The sequence below is a fragment of the Oryctolagus cuniculus genome, chromosome 5, assembly GCF_051225735.1.
Source record: "Oryctolagus cuniculus isolate XC-2025 breed Fujian yellow rabbit chromosome 5, ASM5122573v1, whole genome shotgun sequence".
Classification (NCBI taxonomy): Eukaryota; Metazoa; Chordata; class Mammalia; order Lagomorpha; family Leporidae; genus Oryctolagus; species Oryctolagus cuniculus.
Window position 1 is genome coordinate 36171788 of NC_142871.1, and position 19209 is coordinate 36190996.

Below are 19209 nucleotides of genomic sequence, written 5' to 3' on the forward strand. Positions count from 1 at the left end.
TTTGGAGTTGGACTGATGCTAACAGCATAATATTTCTTGATCTTCCTTACATTGCATGCCAAACTTCCAAGTTATAAGCAGGTAAAAATCTTTCCATTGTAGTTTAGTCTAATAAAGACTAAATATGCAAGCATAAAAATGTTTCCATTATAATCAGCCACATAGCTAATGAATAACTCATAGGGTTAAAAGCCTAATAGCGCATCTTTTTTTTATAGGAATTACATTTATGTCAACATGATGATGGGGTCAAGAGACAACATAATTCACAGACATGCTGCCCCACAATTAGTAACCCCTACAAACAGATGCTTCACATAAACCCTTTCCCTGCCAGTAGCTAGAAATGGCATCGCACTTCATGTTCACTCTTGGTAGGTTGATGTTGCTTGCTTATGTACCTGGGGTTATTATACTGAAATACACTTGGTTTAAGGGTAGCACAGACATGTAAATGAAGGAGATGGGCATCTTTTATTGTTCTTTGCCCAGCATGAACGTACTTATACCAACCCCTCCTCTTTCCTACTACCCCTTCCTGTCCCTCCACTCTTGGGAAAAAGAAGCTATTCCAGGAGCGCTTCTGTGTTCTGTTTTTCTTAAGTTGGAAGACTGCCCATACATGATAGCTTTTAAGGAAATGCTTGGAGACTGCTAACTAAAACAAGATGCTTCATTATTCACAAGTGTTTGCAAGCAACATACAGTTGTGAATTGTTATCTATAATACAGATAAAAAGATTTTGTACCAGAGAGTTATCAGCCATCTGTAAGGCTGGAGCAGCATAGAGATGTATTATGTGTCAACTATGAGGTAGCCTTTTGCTGTAAACAGAATATTTCACCCATGTAAATGAACAATGTGCTTACATCAGTGATATTCACATATGCAAGGAGCTGAGGACTTCTGCTTTAGAGGACGTGTTTTTTCACATGAAATAAAACAAGAGAACTGGTATCTGATATTCAGAAATTCTGATGTGTGTCAAACTCAGAGGTACTTACTAACATCAGTAAAGGTACTTACATAAAGGTCAAGGTTATTTGGTTTGTTTTGAGTAAGTAGGACTGTAGACTAGTCTGAAAAGAACACAACCACAACACTATACGGTATGTTCCCTGAGCAAAGTTCTTTGTCTTGCGTACGTTACGTAATAGTGATAATCTTACCATATTAAAAAAAAAACCCTCAACTTCTAACCACAAGGTATGTTTGGTATGTGCTTAGTTCAGTCTGGTGAGATGCTGAAAAGATTTTAAATCGCACCTATAAAGTCCACGGTTCTCAAGTGTTTATGTGTCTGTTTTTTATCATGATCTCAGCTCTGAACCTGTAAATGTAAACAGGGAATGTCCAATTTTCAAGTCCATGATTTCCTATTTCTATAAGGTCGAAAAACTTTGGTTTGAATTTTCAAAGTGACTTACTGTTTTGCGTTTTTTTTTTTACTGTTAATAACCTGTTTATTATACCTGCTAAAAAAATTAAGCAATGCCACTTTGATTTGTCTACATAATTTAAATAAGCTTGAAATCCTCACATAAGGCAAGGAAGTAACTTCTCTACAGCTATATCGCATTCAATATCTTCAAAGATAAGCTTTGCATCACAGCACACTGATACTCCAGTAGATGCTGTGGAAACTCTCACAAGCACTGTTGCAAAATTCAAGCTGAGTTACAAAGGCCTGGCAGCCCAGCCACAGGCATTTTCTTCTTTTGGCAGCTTGCTGAAACAGCAGCAGCTATACCAGTCTCCTGTGACAAGGCGAGAGGGAGCAGAAACTGTTTTGCAGAATATGTCTCTCTTGAGTCATGCTACTCTCTCTTTTCGATTATCTGAGCTTATACCAACAGGCCCATAAAATTATTTATTGCCAATATTAAGTAGATTAATTGGTATCTTCTTGGAGATGTTTCAGAAATTTGCCCATAACTTCTGGAACCAAGGTGACTCCAAAATAAATTTTTTTCATGACTGTGACCTAAAGGGACCAGTACTATAACCAGTCCCCAGTCAGTTTATTCCTAAAGCTGAGCACTGATTGAGCAACTCCTTTTTTTTTTTTTTTAAGATTTTATTTATTTATTTGACAGGTAAAGCCACAGACAGTGAGAGAGAGAGACAGAGAGAAAGGTCTTCCTTCCGTTGGTTCACTCCCCAAATGGCCATGACGGCTGGAGCTGTGCTGATCAGAAGCCAAGAGCCAGTTGCTTCTTTCTTGTCTCCCATGCGGGTGCAGGGGCCTGAGCACTTGGGCCATCCTCCACTGCCCTCCTGGGCCACAGCAGAGAGCTGGATTGGAAGAGGAGCAGCTGGGACTCGGACCTCTGCCCATATGGGATGCCGGTGCCTCAGGCAGAGGATCAACCTACTGCGCCATGGCGCAGGCCCCTGAGCAACTCTTGATTCCCAGCACAGAATGTTCATTCATCCTGAATCTAGCCCACGGGTTACTGCAGGGTAAGCCCTGAAGGTAACCTCTATAAGTCAGTGTTATATAAAATACTTCAAGCTGTCTGGAGGGAGAGGTTTCAGTACCGCTGCCCCAGGCTTGTCACTCTTATAGCCTGCCCGTCACTGGGCATTTACACCTCACGGACAGGTCATACAGATTGGGCAATTGTGAGCATCTACTTATTTTCTGTTCTCAACCCCAGTATTTTATTCATTCCTGCGATCTTTTGTTTGCTTGAAAAACAAGTTAGATAACTCTCCAGGGGGAACAAAAACAGCCATCGAAAATATACACAAAGGATCCAAGTTTTCCTCTAAGGTCTTCAGTAGTAAGTAAGGAGGGTTCCTTGCTCTGTGCGAGGGTTGCAAGACTGACTTGGTCAAGGGAAGCTGCTGTTGCCACGACCCATTGAAAACCTCCTAACATGGAGAAGGTCACAATGAGCTAGAATCAAGATACCACTGAAAATAATCAAGTTGCTATGTTTATAGATGACCTTCCCCTTCTTTTTTCTTAACAGGCATGTAATTTACAATCAAAATATAGAATAATTAAAAACATGGAAATATGGGCACAGAAATTACACATTCATTGTCTTTTCTGGAGTTCAATGTTCCAGAATAAAAAAAAAAGTTATGGCAGTCAGAGTCATATGGAGTTACGGTATTGCCTTCAAACACTCTATAGGTATTGAGAAAAAGAGGCAAACCCAAACTCCAGGGGAACTGGGTGTCTTAAAAACCTTTAGTATCATATGATTAGCAGCTCCTAGATCTGAAGTATTATTTGGTTCACACAAATGGTTAACAGTCATGGTTTTGTTTTTATGCAATATAAAAAAGGTGGCGTTTCAAGAAAAACTTTGGAGGTTATTTCCAAAACCATTGCAAATTCTTCACATGGGTTTTCAACACTTGGACATGTACAATTATGGGAGGGAGGGTGTGTGCTTGTTTCTATATGCACACATATGTAAAGACAAAGCCTCTTTATATAGATGTCTACATTCCTCTATGAAATACATACATGCATGTGTGCACACACACACACACAGTCAGGCTCTCTCCCTCTCACACCTGCACATACTGATACACACAGCATCTCGTTCTCTGAATAATGTAAAATGGGACACCTTGCTCAAGCGTAATTTGCTTAGAGTGATTTGTCTTTTTTAAAAGTTTCAGAGTTCCTCAACAATAGTTAACATCCCAGACCAGCTGCTGTTGGTGAAATACGGTTCCCCTGTGTGTGCGTGAGGTAGACTTCCCAACCCGGTAAAGAACATGAGACACTAGCAAGGGTTATGTCTTTTTCCTTTTTTGAACTGAAGGCCCCTTTTTGTTTGGTTCTTCTGTGACGACTTCATGGAGGAAGCTTCTAGAGGGGACCTGCCTGGAACTCTAGGACCTCTGGCCTTGCCTCATGAGCTAACGGTGGTGACGTGCAGCCCTGCCCTCCTTCCACTTTTTCTAGGAAACATCCAAGTGCATGGCTGGGACGCTGCTTCCCGTCTTCCCTGAGAACTGGCAGGTGGCTGTGCAACAGCTGAATGTGGGCAGTTTGCCACCATGTGCAGGAGGCTCTGACAGCAATGGCACGTCTTTGGCTGAGGAGGTAGACTGCATTTCTTTGCATGATGATCAAGGCCACGGCAGTTGTAGCATCTATCTCCCTTTGGTTTTCTTTTCTGCCCTGTCTTCTCTTTGAGTCTTCTTTTACTTTCTAAACAGGAGCTCCCACCAGGTCCTGTTACCCTTATTGATTCAAGGCCTTTGGAAGATTTTTTTTAAATGTGAATTCCACTGGTTCTCCTTTTAGGCTTCTAAATCCTTCCATGAATAGTTTACTTTGGTGTACAAACACATCGACTAGAATATTCAAGGGGCTTCCCTCTCGGTTTATCATGGAGATGAGTCCAAATCTCATGTGCACATTGAACCACTTACAGTGGCCAATTCCATGAAAAATCTGGGACCCCTCCTCTGCCTGCCCCTGCAGCTCCCCGGGCTCTTCTCAGCCTCCTTTGCTTGCCCTACAATCTGCCAGTTGCCCCACAGAGATGAAAACTTTCCCTTTGGAACGGAGTGATCTGCATCCATCTAACATCTTGGTTTTGTGTGATCACAAATTTAGCTCGCATGGTTTAATGTGCTTTCCTTCTTTTGATTTTTTTTCCTCTTCTCTCTCCAGTTTCTGGCCCTCAGAGCACACATGACATTGTCAATTACATGCTTTCTTGCTACTAATTTCACCTTGGATCCTTAAGGGGCTGTCAAGAGGAAGAGATAACCAATCGCCATTTCATCTGTGTTGACATCAAAATAATTTATGACTGAACACACACACACACACACACACACAAAACTCAGACACGTTATCTTGAAAGAAAATTTGGGACGCTTCCTCGTGATAAATCAGAGTGCCGCTTTGGTTGCTTCCACATAAACACAATGGAGGGTCCTGGTGAATTGCTGGTTTAGGAGACCCGTACGGTCCCCTCAAAGTTCTTGAATCATCAGAATTTCTGAAACTAGGAAGCAAAGCTCTAGTTTTCTCCTATTTGGCTTTTTCACTGGCTCATTTTCCTCCCCCTGAATTGCCCTTATACAGCTTCCCCAGTCACAAATCCCTGTACCACAAAACTGCACCCTCAGTTCCAACCTTGCGTTGGGGCTCACTCTCCGTCCTCTGTTCTCCCATTCAGGTAGCAGTTATGGACTACTTACCATGTCTCAAGTATCAGGTACTGGGTCAGTGTTAGATACATTCTCTTTGCCCCTGTGATAGGATGTATTCCACAATTTCAGTGGAATATTCATCTATTCTGCAATTATAATTGCCCATTTTCTGCTTTTTAGCTTTTTCTACATTTTGATTTATTCCCAAACATCAGCTCATTCCTCTACACTAGTGATTTCCAGTGGTGTTCTTTCTTTTTGAATCTGTTTCTTAAACTTCATCCATTCTGACCATCTTTACTAGGTATTCCAAAGATGAAAATGTCATAGAATAGCTCTGAGAATATATGCTTGATTAGGTAAATATAGTCATTCTCTCGCTCTCTTTCTGTTTCTATTACACACACAGAGACACATATGCAGGGCTACTTCTAATGAAGGCATTCCTGATACAGAAACAGTAACAAATATGAAGAAGATTATTTATTTATTTATTTTTTATTTGACAGGCAGTTAGACAGTAAGAAAGAGAGACAGACAGAAAGGTCTTCCCTCCGTTGGTTCACTCCCCAAATGGCTGCTACGGCCGGCATGCTGCGCAGATCCGAAGCCAGGAGCCAGGTGCTTCTCCTGGTCTCCCATGTGGGTGCAGGGGCCCAAGCACCTGGGCCATCCTCCATTGCCTTCCCGGGCCACAGCAGAGAGCTGAACTGGAAGAGGAGCAATCTAGACTAGAACCCGGCGCCCAGGTGGGATGCCAGTGCTGCAGGTGGAGGATTAACCAAGTAAGCCACGGCACCGGCCCCAAAGATTTCTTTTTTTTTAAAGATTTATTTATTTATTTGAAAGGCAATGTTACACAGAAAGAAGGAAAGACAGAGGGAAGGATCTAGAGATTTTCCATCTGCTGGTTCACTTCCCAAATGGCTGCAATAACCCAGGCTGGACTGAAACCAAGGACCAGAATATCTTCCAGGTCTCCTACATGGGTGCAAGGGCCCAGGGACTTGTGCCATTTTCTGCTGTTTTCCCATGCACATTAGCAGAGAGCTGGATCAGAAGTGGAGCAGCCAGAACACAAACTAGTACCCGTATGAGATGCTGGCATCACAGATGGTGGCTTAACCTGGTACATCATGATGCCAGCCCTGAAGATTTCTTGAGTATGTATCTGGAGATAGGAAGTACTTGGAATAGGGAAGACATTTCAACAATTTCTTAGAGAATTTCTAGGCCACTCACACGTAAGTCAAAGAAGAAAAATAACAAAGATGAAATATGTTACTCAAATTTACCTATCATCAAGCATCTTACAATGTAAATATGCATTGAACAACACTGGTGAGAATTTGGATCAGTTATCAGCTACAAGTTTGTGTTTCTTGATCCTTATTTACTTTTTTTTTTTTTTTTTTTTTTTTTTTTTTTTTTTTTTTTTGACAGGCAGAGTGGACAGTGAGAGAGAGAGACAGAGAGAAAGGTCTTCCTTTGCCGTTCGTTCACCCTCCAATGGCCGCCGCGGCCGGCGCGCTGCGGCCGGCGCACCGCGCTGATCCGATGGCAGGAGCCAGGAGCCAGGTGCTTTTCCTGGTCTCCCATGGGGTGCAGGGCCCAAGCACCTGGGCCATCCTCCACTGCACTCCCGGGCCACAGCAGAGGGCTGGCCTGGACCTTATTTACTTTTTAGATTGTATATCAGAAGTTATTATTTTTTAGCTTGTATGTCTTCATCTATTACTACTGAACTGTTGAATTTTAGAGAAGACTCAGAACTTCTTATACTAAGAACATTTCACATTGTAATTTTAACCTTTGTTGTTATAAATGAATTCATAAATAATGAAAATATTTTAGGTCATTGCCAATTATATGCGTATGTCTCTCAAGTGTATTATATGAAGATTAGATCTCTAGTAGGATCATTTATTTTTTGTTAGCTTTCATGAACAAATTAAAAAGAGGGGCATAAAAGTGTGCTAATACTTTTTTTCTTTGCGGTAGTTTCTATGTCTCCTAGAATTAGATATGCAAATTTTTATGCAGTTATTCATCAAGACCAATAGGCCAAAAAGAGACAGACATATGAGATACAATATATTTGAAGTCCAGAGGCTAATTATGAGGCTTTCATAGGTAATTTTATAAGGGCTTTTACATAGTTAACAATTAATGAACAGAATTTTTCTGTAAGTTTTTCAGTACCCTACATTATGTAAGATATATTTTGGATGGCTTGTTGTGTTTTTATGTAACATTATTTACCTGTGTTTTTGCCAGCTGTTATCTATAATTAGCTGACTATCATCACTTCTGTGTTCCAAATAATGTTCATTTTCTAGAACTGAATCAGAAGAAACAGAGCTAGGGAAACCTAAGACTTGATTAAAAAGAGGAAATGATAAGGTTTTTTTGAGTTTTTTTTTTTTCAATTTTTATTTAATAAATATAAATTTCCAAAGTACAACTTTTGGATTATAGTGGCTTTTCCCCCCAAAACCTCCCACCCACCCACAGCCATACCATCTCTCACTCCCTCTCCCATCCCATTCTTCATCAAGATTCATCTTCAACTATCCTTATATACAAAAGATCAACTTTGTATATACTCAGTAAATGATAAGTTTTAATGAGTGAGAAGCCAAAAATATTTTATTTCTACAAGACTTTATTATAGATTTTTTATTTATTTATTTATTTTCTTGACAGGCAGGGTGGATAGTGAGAGAGAGAGACAGAGAGAAAGGTCTTCCATTTCCATTGGTTCACCCCGCAATGGCCGCTGCAGCCGGTGCACCACGCTGACCCAAAGCCAGGAGCCAGGTGTTTCTCCTGGTCTCCCAAGTGGGTGCAGGGCCCAAGGACTTTGGGCCATCCTCCACTGCACTCCCGGGCCACAGCAGAGAGCTGGTCTGGAAGAGGGGCAACCGGGACAGAATCCGGCGCCCCGACTGGAACTAGATCTTGGGGTGCCGGTGCCGCAGGCAGAGGATTAGCCAAGTGAGCCGCGGCACCGGCCATTATAAAATTTTACAAACTTCATAGTATTGGTATTAGTAGCTTCATTTTTACATACCAAAAATGCACTAAGTGTACAGATAAGTGAGTTTTTTGTCATCTGATCACACTCATAACCAACACCCAATTTAAGAACAAAGCATGACTAGTACACCAAAAGTCTTCACCATTCTCCCCTCTACATTTATATGTTTTTAAACATCTTTTTATTTATTTTATTTGTCTGAAAGTCATAGAGACAGAAGGAGACTTCTTATCATCTGGTTCATTCACAAACTGCATGACAGCTGGGCTGACCAGTTCTGAATGAGCCAGGAATTCAGTCTTGAACTCCCACATGGGTGGCAGGGACCCCGAGTACTTGAGTACAACTTGTGATCTGGAGGATGGAGTGGAAGAGGACGTTTTAGAGGTAGGAATGGCAGAGAGGAGACAATCGTCAGTCCACAGAGGGTAGTGGAGACAGAAGAGCACCAAGAAACATGCTTGAGGAAAAGCAAGGCATTCAACACATCTGGAGCCAAGGACATTGATCAATCCAAACTCAGAAACTGCAAGCAAAAAGAACTTTATTTGGACTCATAGGAGTTACAATATAGGAGAGATGGATTCAGATAGCTATGAATTGGTGGTCCAAGGGAGGAAGTAAGAATGGGAATTCTTGGGATGGTGCCATGGTGCATGAGGTTAATCCTCCGCCTGCGGCACTGGCATCCCATATGGGTGCCAGTTCTAATCCCAGCTGCTCCTCTTCCAGTCCAGCTTTCTGCTATGGCCTGGGAAAGCAGTGAAGGATGGCCCAAGTGCTTGGGCCTCGGCACCCGCATGGGAGACTAGGAAGAAGCAACTGGCTCCTGGCTTCAGATCAGCGCAGCTCCGGCCATTGCGGCCATTTGGAGAGTGAACCAACAGAAGGAAGACTGTTCTCTCTGTCTTTCTCTCTCACTGTCTGTAACTCTACCTGTCAAATAAATAAATAAAATTAAAAAAAAAAAAAACAGCAAAAAAAAAAAAAAGGAATGAGAATTCTTAAGGGCTATTGAATGTTGAGAAAAAATAGAGGCTACAGTGATTGATAGAAGATATAGAAAAGACTGCATAAACATAATGAAAATATCCATAAAACAAGGGTCTGATAACCTACTGATAAGCATACTGAGCCTGTTGGCACATGTAATTATCTAGTTAATTCATTCCATATGCATGTGACTGAAGTATGGAGGTGACCAAAGTTCATGCTCTAGGCAGTAGCTGGAATAATGCACAAATTTTGTTTCCTTAATGATCACTTGACTTCATTTTGTAAAGCATCTTCAATATTGTGTTCATCATAATTTTCCCAAAGGAAAAGTAATGGTAGTTGTTAGATGTAATAGTAAATCAGATAATCGTGGGCCTTGTTGGCACTGTGCAGTTGCTTTTCTTTGGGTGAAGATGGATGCTACTGAAAAATTTTGGGCAGAGGAGTGACACAATGGGTTTTACATCTGAGAGCTGTTGTGCAAAAGTAGAAAGTAGAATTTGATTAAGGAGGCCCACATGGAGTAGTGGATTAAGCCTCAGCTTGCAGAGCCGGCATTCCATTTAGGTGCTGGTTTGAATCCTGGCTGATCCATTTCTTATCCGGATCCCTGCTAATGTTCCTGGGAAAGCAGTGGAAGGTGACACAAGTGCTTGGGCCCCTGTATTCACATGGGAGATCCAGAAGAAGTTCCTTGCTTTGACCTGTCCCAGCCCCAATTGTTACAGTCATTTGGGGTGTGAATAAGTAGATGAAAGATTTCTCTTTCTCTGTCTCTCTTTCTCTTTTTAACTCTGCATTTCAAATAAATAAAATAAATCTTCTTTAAAAATAAACTGATTAAGAAACCACAGAGGGAGATATTGGAATAATCCAGGCCAGAAATGCTGGCATCTTGGGCCAGCATTGCAGTATTTTTTTTTTTTTTAACTTTTATTTAATGCATATAAATTTCCAAAGTACGACTTATGGATTACAATGGCTTCCCCCCCATACCGTCCCTCCCACCCACAACCCTCCCCTTTCCCACTCCCTCTCCCCTTCCATTCACATCAAGATTCATTTTTGATTATCTTAATATACAGAAGATCAGCTAAGTATACATCAAGTATGGATTTCAACAGTTTGCTCCCACACAGAAACATAAAGTGAAAAATAATAGATGATTTTTTTTAAATGATGATGATGAAATCAGAGCAGACCTATTGTCATGTTTAATCCCAGTGAGAGTCAAGTTGGGAATTGATAATTTCTTTTTTTTTTTTTTTTTTTTTTTTTTTTTTTTTTTTTTTTTTTTTACAGAGGATCAGTTTAGTATGCATTAAGTAAGGATTTCAACAGTTTGCACCCCCATAGAAACACAAAGTGAAATATATTGTTTGAGTACTCGTTATAGCATTAAATCTGAATGTACAGCACATTAAGGATAGAGATCCTACATGAGGAGTAAGTGCACAGTGACTCCTGTTGTTGACTTTACCAATTGACACTCCTGTCTATGGCATCAGTAATCTCCCTATGCTCCAGTCATGAGTTTCCAAGGCTATGGAAGCCCTCTGAGTTCTCCGACTCTTTTCTTGTTTAGACAAGGTCATAGTCAAAGTGGAGGTTCTCTCCTCCCTTCAGAGAAAGGTACCTCCTTCTTTGATGACCTGTTCTTTCCGCTGGGATCTCACTCGCAGAGATCTTTTGCCAGAGTGTCTTGGCTTTCCATGCCTGAAGTACTCTCATGAGCTTTTCAGCCAGCTCCGAATGCCTTTAGGGCTGATTCTGAGGCCACAGTGCTATTTAGGACATCTGCCATTCTATGAGTCTGCTGAGTATCTCACTTCCCATGTTGGATCACTCTCCCCTTTATTTACTCCATCGGTTAGCGTTAGCAGGTACTAGACTTGTCTATGTGCTCCCTTTGACTCCCAGTCCCTCCACCATGACCAACTGTGAACTGAAACTGATCACCTGGAACAGTGAGATGGCATTGGTACATGCCACCTCGATGGGATTGAATTGGAATCCCCTGGTATGCTTCCAACTCCATCACTTGGGGCAAGTCAGCCTGAGCATGTCCCAAATTATACATCTCTTCCCTCTCCCATTCCCACCACCATGTTCAACAGGGATCACATTTCAGTTAATTTTCAACACTTAAGAATAACTGTGCATCAATTACAGATCTAAACCAGTCATATTAAGTAGAACAGATAAAAAAACTACTAAGAGGGATAATGTATTAAGTTGTTCATTAACAGTCAGGGCTATGCTGATCAAGCCACCGTTTCCCATAGTGTCCACCTCACTCCAACAGGTTTCCCTCTTGGTGTTCAGTCAGTCGTCACCGATCAGGGAGAACATATGGTATTTGTCCCTTTGGGACTGGCTTATTTCACTCAGCATGATGTGTTCCAGATTCCTCCATTTTGTTGCAAATGACTGGATTTCGTTGTTTCTTACTGCGGTATAGTATTCTAAAGAGTACATATCCCATAATTTCTTTATCCAGTCTATCGTTGATGGGCATTTAGGTTGGTTCCAGGTCTTAGCTATTGTGAATTGAGCTGCAATAAACATTAGGGTGCAGACCGCTTTTTTGTTTGCCAATTTAAATTCCTTTGGGTAAATTCCAAGGAGTGGGATGGCTGGGTCGAACGGTAGGGTTATCTTCAGGTTTCTGAGGAATCTCCAGACTGACTTCCATAGTGGCTTGACCAGTTTGCATTCCCACCAACAGTGGGTTAGTGTCCCTTTTTCCCCACATCCTCGCCAGCATCTGTTGTTGGTAGATTTCTGCATGTGAGCCATTCTAACCGGGGTGAGGTGAAACCTCATTGTGGTTTTGATTTGCATTTCCCTGATTGCTAATGACCTTGAACATTTTTTCATGTGCCTGTTGGCCATTTGGATTTCCTCTTTTGAAAAATGTCTATTGAGGTCCTTGGCCCATCTCTTAAGTGGGTTGTTGGTTTTGTTTTTGTGGAGTTTCTTGATCTCTTTGTAGATTCTGGTTATTAACCCTTTATCTGTTGCATAGTTTGCAAATATTTTTTCCCATTCTGTCGGTTGTCTCTTCACTCTCCTGACTGTTTCTTTTGCAGTACAGAAACTTCTCAATTTGATGCAATCCCAATAGTTGATTTTGGCTTTGACTGCCTGTGCCTCCCGGGTCTTTTCCAGAAATTCTTTGCCTGTGCCAATATCTTGAAGGGTTTCTCCAATGTTCTCTAGTAACTTAATGGTGTCAGGTCGTAGATTTAGGTCTTTAATCCATGTTGAGTGGATTTTTGTGTAAGGTGTAAGGTAGGGGTCTTGCTTCATGATTCTGCACGTGGAAATCCAATTTTCCCAGCACCATTTATTGAATAGACTGTCCTTGCTCCAGGAATTAGTTTTAGATCCTTGATCAAATATAAGTTGGCTGTAGATGTTTGGGTTGATTTCTGGTGTTTCAATTCTGTTCCATTGGTCTATCCATCTGTTTCTGTACCAGTACCATGCTGTTTTAATTACAACTGCCCTGTAGTATGTCCTGAAATCTGGTATTGTGATGCCTCCGGCTTTGTTTTTGTTGTACAAGATTGCTTTAGCTATTCGAGGTCTCTTGTGCCTCCATATAAATTTCAGCACCATTTTTTCCAGATCTGAGAAGAAGGTCTTCGGTATCTTGATTGGTATTGCATTGAATCTGTAAATTGCTTTTGGGAGAATGGACATTTTGATGATATTGATTCTTCCAATCCATGAGCATGGAAGATTTTTCCATTTCTTGGTATCCTCTTCTATTTCTTTCTTTAAGGTTTTGTAATTTTCATCGTAGAGATCTTTAACGTCTTTGGTTAAGTTTATTCCAAGGTATTTGATTGTTTTTGTAGCTATTGTGAATGGGATTGATCTTAGAAGTTCTTCCTCAGCCATGGCATTGTCTGTGTATACAAAGGCTGTTGATTTTTGTGCATTGATTTTATACCCTGCTACTTTGCCAAACTCTTCTATGAGTTCCAATAGTTTCTTAGTAGAGTTCTTTGGGTCCCCTAAATAAAGAATCATGTCATCTGCAAAGAGGGATAGTTTGAGTTCCTCCTTCCCAATTTGTATCCCTTTAATTTCTTTTTCTTGCCTAATAGCTCTGGCTAGAACCTCCAGAACTATATTGAATAGCAGTGGTGAGAGTGGGCATCCCTGTCTGGTTCCAGATCTCAGTGGAAATGCTTCCAACTTTTCCCCATTCAATAGGATGTTGGCTGTGGGTTTTTCATAGATTGCTTTGATTGTATTGAGGAATGTTCCTTCCAAACCCAGTTTGCTTAGAGTTTTCATCATGAACGGGTGTTGTATTTTATCAAATGCTTTCTCGGCATCTATTGAGAGAATCATATGGTTTTTCTTCTGCAGTCTGTTAATGTGGTGTATCACATTGATTGTCTTGCGCACATTAAACCATCCCTGCATACCAGGGATAAATCCCACTTGGTCTGGGTGGATGATCTTTCTGATGTGTTGTTGCATTCTATTGGCGAGAATTTTATTGAGGATTTTTGCATCTATGTTCATCAGGGATATTGGTCTGTAATTCTCTTTCAGTGCTGCATCTTTTTCTGGCTTAGGAATTAAGGTGATGCTGGCTTCATAGAAAGAATTTGGGAGGATTCCCTCTTCTTCGATTGTTCTGAATAGTTTGAGAAGAATTGGAGTTAGTTCTTCTTTAAACGTCTGGTAGAATTCAGCAGTGAATCCATCTGGTCCTGGGCTTTTCTTTGTTGGGAGGGCCTTTATTACTGTTTCAATTTCTGTCTCAGTTATGGGTCTGTTTAGGTTTTCGATGTCTTCCTGGTTCAATTTAGGCAGGTTGCATGTGTCCAGGAATCTATCCATTTCTGATAGGTTTCCCTGTTTGCTGGCATACAAGTCCTTGTAGTAATTTCTGATGATTCTTTTTATTTCTGTGGTGTCTGTTGTTACGTTTCCTTTTTCATCTCTGATTTTATTGATTTGGGTCTTTTCTCTTCTTTTTTTTGTTAGTTGGGCCAATGGGGTGTCAATTTTGTTTATTTTTTCAAAAAACCAGCTCCTCGTTTGGCTGATTTTTTGTAATGTTTTTCTTGATTCAATCCTGTTGATTTCTTCTCTGATTTTAATTATTTCTCTTCTCCTACTAGATTTGGGTCTGGTTTGCTGTAGGTTTTCTAGATCCTTGAGGTGAATTGAAAGCTCATCTATTTGGTGTCTTTCCAATTTCTTGATGTAGGCACCTATTGATAAAAACTTTCCTCTTAACACTGCTTTTGCTGCGTCCCATAAGTTTTGGTATGTTGTGCTGTTATCCTCATTTACTTCCAGAAAGTTTTTGATTTCTCTTTTGATTTCTTCTATGACCCATTGTTCATTCAGGAGCATGTTGTTCAATCTCCATGTGTTTGCGTATGCTCTAGGGATTCCTGAGTTGCCAATCTCCAACTTCATTCCTTTATGGTCTGAGAAGCTGCATGGTATGATTCTAATTCTTTTGAATTTGCTGAGACTTGCTTTATGGCCTAGCATGTGGTCAATCCTAGAGAAGCTTCCATGTACTGCTGAGAAGAATGTAAAATCTTTAGCTGTAGGATTGAAAGTTCTGTATATATCTGTTAGATCCATTTGGGCTATAGTGTCGTTTAAATCTGCTGTATCCTTGTTGATCTTCTGACCAGGTGATCTGTCTATTTCTGAGAGTGGAGTATTGAAGTCCCCCAGTACTACTGTATTGGGGTCTAAGTCTCCCTTTAAGTCCGTTAATAAATCTTTTAGATAAACTGGTGCCCTGTAGTTAGGTGCATATACATTGATAATTGTTATATCTTCCTGTTGAATTGATCCCTTAATCATGATATAGTGTCCCTCTTTGTCTCTCTTAACAGTTTTTGTGGTAAAGTTTATGTTGTCCGATATTAAGATGGCTACGCCTGCTCTTTTTTCATTTCTGTTGGCATGGTATATCTTTTTCCAGCCTTTCACTTTCAGTCTGAATGGATCTTTGTTGGAAAGATGTGTTTCTTGTAAGCAGCAAATAGATGGGTTTTGTTCCTTAACCCAATCAGCCAATCGGTGTCTTTTAACTGGACAATTCAGGCCATTCACGTTCAAAGTGACTAATGATAAGTGGTAACTTTGCCCTGCCATTTGCCAAAGATAAGTTCTAATATATGCTTTGAATTCCCTGTGATCTTTTGCTGTGAGGTTTCCTTCCTTGATTTCCTTCCTTTACCTTCTTTCATATTGATGACCGTGTTTCTGTGTTTCTGTGTGTAACACATCTTTAAGCATCTTTTGCAGGGCTGGACGAGTGGCAACAAATTCTTTCAATTTCTGTTTGCAATGAAAAGTCTTTATTTCACCTTCATTCACAAATGATAGCTTGGCAGGATATAATATTCTGGGCTGGCAGTTGTTCTCTCTTAGTACCTGGGCTATATCTCGCCATTCCCTCCTAGCTTTTAGAGTTTCTGATGAGAAGTCAGCTGTGAGTCTGATTGGAGATCCTCTGAGAGTAATCTGACGTTTCTCTCTTGCACATTTTAGGATCTTTTCTTTATGTTTCACTGTGGAGAGTTTAATTACAACGTGTCGTGGTGAGGATCTCTTTTGGTCGTGTTTATTAGGGGTTCTGTGGGCTTCCTGTACTAGGATGTCTCTGTCCTTCTCCAAACCTGGGAAATTTTCTGCTAGTATCTCACTAAAAAGGCCTTCTAATCCTTTCTCCCTCTCCATGCCTTCAGGAACTCCTAGAACCCGAATGTTGGGTTTTTTAATAGTATCCTGAAGATTCCCGACAATATGTTTTAGATTTCTAATTTCCTCGTCTTTTCTTTGGTCTGACTGTATCCTTTCCTGTTCTCTGTCTTCTAAGTCTGATATTCTCTCTTCTGCTTCACCCATTCTGTTTGTAAGGCTCTCTATTGTGTTTTTCATTTGATCTATTGAATTCTTCACTTCAGTCACTATCACAGTTTCCTGTTGTACTAGTTGTTTCGTTTCATTTTGATTCCTCCTTAATATTTCATTTTCACGAGAGAGATTTTCTATCTTGTCCATTAAGGATTTGTGTAGTTCCAGAATTTGTTTTTGAGAACTTCTTAATGTTCTTATCAATTTTTTGAGATCTGCTTCTTGCATTTCTTCTATGTCATCATCTTCATAATCTTGAATTGGGGTGTCTTTTTCATTTGAGGGCATCATAGTGACTTCCTTGTTTTTATTACCTTGGTTTTTGCGTTTGTTATTTGGCATATTGGAGATATTTGGTTTCTTCACTGTGGTGCTTTTTCTTGTTATACTATGACTCTAGATTAAGTGGACTATCTGTTTTTGATGGAGCCTTAGGGCTTGAGATGGGTGTGGCCTGAGAGCTCTGTTTGGTGTGCCAAAGGTGACACTCCCAGGTTAGGCGTGGTAAATCTCTCTCTCTCTCTCTTTTTTTTTTTTTGATTCAAAAGGGAAGTAATTCCACACAGCTGAACGAAGTTGGAGGTAGTTAGCAGGCAAATGATATACCCACAGGAGCCAGAGATCGGAAGCTCTTTCCCAAGGACCCCACAGAGAATCTGTTCGGCCCTCAGAGTGGGCTCAAATTCTCCTTCAGCCTCCCACTGGGTTGCCAAAGTTACGGAATTGTAGCGTCTCTGGAGAGTGCTCACGTGAATTCCGTGAGTTCTCTCCCCCACCGTCTCTTTTTTCACAGTCTCAGTTCAGTAGCACCACAAATTTACTAGGTCCTAATCTCCTGTTAATTCGCCCCGCCCAGAGTCAGGTTTTTCTGCTAGGCTCAGGGCCGGTGCAGACCTGAGGTCGCTCTGCTTATGACGTATGTCCAAGATGGCGCCTGCTCTTTGTCTTGCTCGCCCTTGAGAGGTGAGCGGAGAGAGAGAAACCCGTGTCCGTACTAGTCACCTTTTTTTTTTTTTTTCTCTCTCTCTCTCTCTTCCAGTTAGCCTTGTGAACTTCCCCCCCCCCCCCGGGGGGTCGTTCCCTCTAGTCTCCTCTCTCCGCTTGCCTGCCGGTGTCTCGGGCTATTGAGGTTCGGCTCACCTCGCGTTCCAGCGCTGGTGTGTTGAGTCTGCCGCTGATGTCCCGAACTGTGGGCTCCCACGCTCTCCACGCAGGTCCCCTGTGAGTCACGCATTCCGGAAGAGTTTCTTCTGCTGTTTCCTCCCCTACTCTTCCTTGAACCTGCAGTATCTCCGCTTTTATTAAACTATCTCTCCCCAGACTATCAGTGTACTCCCTTCCTATTCCGCCATCTTGCCGGAGCTCAGCATTGCAGTATTGAAAGGTGACCTGGTAGATGTGTAAGAAAGAAAGAGGGAACTAAGGATAGCTCCAAAAGTTTTGACTTCAATAACTGGAAGATTAAAAAAGTCATTAGCTGGCCAGCACTGCGGCTCACTAGGCTCATCCTCCACCTGCGGCGCCGGCACCCCAGGTTCTAGTTCCAGTCGGGGTGCCGGATTCTGTCCCGGTTGCTCTTCTTCCAGTCCAGCTCTCTGCTGTGGCCCGGGAGTGCAGTGGAGGATGGCCCAGGTCCTTGGGCCCTGCACCTGCATGGGAGAGCAGGAGGAAGCATTTGGCTCCTGGTTTTGGAGCAGCGCAGCGCGTCGGCCACAACGCACCAGCTGTAGCGGCCACTTGAGGGGTGAACCAACAGAATAGAAGATATAGAAAAGATTGATTGATAGAAGATATAGAAAAGATCGCATAAACATAATGTCTCTCTCTCTCACTAACTCTGCCTGTCAAAAAAATAAATAAAAAATAAAAATAAAAAAGTCATTAGCTGAGATCTGGAAGACTGCAGGTGAAAAAGAATCAGAAGTTTGGGAATTTGGTTTCTTTATGTTACTTGATATTCCTTTACACATCCAAGTGGAGATTTTGAATAGACTGTTGTTGGACACAGGAGTCTGGAGTTCAAGGGAAAAATATGAACTAGAGATATACTTGCAAATCTGTGAGTCATAAATATATAGATGATATTTAAAGTCATAAAATGTTTGAAATCACCTGGGGAGTGAGTGCACATAGAAACTTGCAAGAATTGGGCCTCTGGGCACACCAATGCTGAGAAGTCAGAGATGATGAGAAGCAACTAGGAAACAGAAGTGCACAGACACAAAAAAGCAAGCAGATACAAAAGCAAAGTAGGAGGAAAGAGGAAACCAGGAAATTTTGGAGAAGAAAATACATCCAGAATGGGACAATGGCAGCCATGTCAAAAGCTACCATAACATCAAGTAAGATGGGACTGAGACCTGAACATTGGATTTAGTAATGTGGGGATAGATGGTGACCTTGATGAGGCAATGAAGTCAAGGGATGAAATCCACTGGGGAGGGGAGGAAACTGAAGCAGACAATCCTGTAAAGGAGTTTTGCTGTACAACAAAGCTGAGACATGGGGTGGGAAGGAATGTCAGATACAGAGAATATTTTCTGTTTTTAAAGAAGGAAATATAACAGGATGTCTGTATTGTCTTTTTATATCTAGTAGAGAAATTAATGGTAGTAATAAAAGAGACCTTCTAAAGCAATATCCTTGGGATCCGGTACACAAAGGTAAGGTAGAACTAAGTGAAAGAAGGTCCTTCTTGTCTATCTTGAGTTGATGTACACATGGGAAGGATCTTAATGAAAGAAATGGTTAAGGGAACACAAGTGGTTTATAGCATGGATTCAGTGTTGAGGTGGGAGGAGTGTAGCCTGAGGTGGAAGGAGAGTGTAATTCTTGCTCACAGAGTCAAGTTCATGGTAAAGGAAATGGAGAGGAGATTTTGCAACAAACATTGGAGACAAACACTTAGGGGAGGACCAATGAAATTTTAAGTGTTTTAACTGTTGAAATCCTTACTTAAGGTATACTAAGCTGATCTTCTGTATATTAAGATAATCGAAAATGAATCTTGATGTGAATGGAAGGGGAGAGGGAGTGGGAAAGGGGAGGGTTGTGGGTGGGAGGGACGGTATGGGGGGGAAAGCCATTGTAACCCATGAGTCGTACTTTGGAAATTTATATT

General features: G+C 41.3%; 1 pseudogene across 1 annotated transcript; it reads right to left on the reverse strand.

Moving 5' to 3' along the window:
- Positions 1-2108: 2108 nt before the first annotated feature.
- Positions 2109-4565, reverse strand: LOC108177382 (protein lin-28 homolog B pseudogene; annotated as a pseudogene). Its single transcript, XR_016234435.1, has one exon. The product of XR_016234435.1 is annotated as a protein lin-28 homolog B pseudogene (transcript).
- Between the last annotated feature and the right edge of the window lie 14644 nt (positions 4566-19209).